This window comes from Fukomys damarensis, unplaced genomic scaffold (genome assembly GCF_012274545.1).
Source record: "Fukomys damarensis isolate Sample0158 unplaced genomic scaffold, DMR_v1.0_HiC HiC_scaffold_37, whole genome shotgun sequence".
Lineage (NCBI taxonomy): Eukaryota > Metazoa > Chordata > Mammalia > Rodentia > Bathyergidae > Fukomys > Fukomys damarensis.
In genome coordinates this window covers 40,009,945-40,010,916 of record NW_022900949.1, presented here as the reverse complement: position 1 = coordinate 40,010,916, position 972 = coordinate 40,009,945, and the positions used below count along the sequence as shown (strand labels likewise).

The following is a 972-nucleotide window of genomic DNA, read 5'->3' as shown; positions in this document are numbered from 1 at the left end:
ATCCTTTTTTCAGAGTTTCTTAGCTTTTACATATCCTTTTTCTGCCCCTTCATCCTGGGCTATTGTGTAAGACAGCTTTTCAGACTTTTTTTTTTTTTTTTTTTTTTTTTTTTTTTTTTTTTTTTTTTTTTTTTTTTGTAATGACCTTGACTGGCTTGAGTACTGCTCAGGTAAACTGTAGGATAACCCTCTATTGGGATTTTAAAAATAATTTTCCCCATTTATTAGGCCGAGGTTCTCGGTGTCTGGAGGAAGACCGCAGAAGTGAAATTTCATTGTCAGCCAGCTGTATGGAGCGTGTGTGATCAGCTTGAAGCATCGGCACTGGTGCTGGTCCAGATCACCAGGCAGAGGTAGTGCTTGTCAGGTTTGTAAAGTTATTTTCTCTTTCCTTTTCCTATCCCATAGCAATCTATTCTGGAGCTCCTTTGCTCAGCGCGGTCCTGCTCCTCTGACTGCCCATCCTTGCGGGTGGTTTGGGCACCCACTGCCTGGCTTTCCCTATCCAGTACTACAACCAGCCCTTTCAAATCCACGAATTCCTGTGAAAGGACACTGGAAATCACGACCGGGTTGCGAGGCCTGCTCCCTGCCCCCTTGTCAGCCCACGGAGACGAGCGTCGTGAGAGCAGATTCCCCAATGTCCGCGGGCTTGCCAGTCCGACTAGAGCTGTCTGACGTCCGGCTCCGACCCTGCTCCCGACTGCGCAGTGCCCGGCCCGTGGTGGGGCAGAGACAGGCAGCAGACCCCTTTCCTCTTTCCGGGCCGCTGGACCTGCTCGGCCTGGCAGCAACGGCTGCAGCCTGGGAGCTGGTGGGCGGTGTCGGCGTCAGGGGAGCCCGGTTGCGCCCAGACTAGAGCTCAGGGGCACTGAGTCCTCCACCGACCCGTAGAGCCCCGACCAGAGGGTGGGGTGGCCGTGGGCGGAGCCGAACCTGTGGGCGGGAACCAGGATTTGTGGGTGAGGCCTG

General features: G+C 53.7%; 1 protein-coding gene across 1 annotated transcript in view; it reads left to right on the top strand.

Annotated features, from left to right (window-relative positions):
- Window positions 1–314: 314 nt before the first annotated feature.
- Mthfd2l (methylenetetrahydrofolate dehydrogenase (NADP+ dependent) 2 like) overlaps window positions 315–972 on the top strand; it is a 104,830-nt gene continuing 104,172 nt past the window's right edge. The window contains exon 1 of the mRNA XM_019210032.2: window positions 315–367. The gene's annotated coding sequence lies outside the window, so the exon portion shown is untranslated. The remainder of the gene's footprint in view (window positions 368–972) is intronic.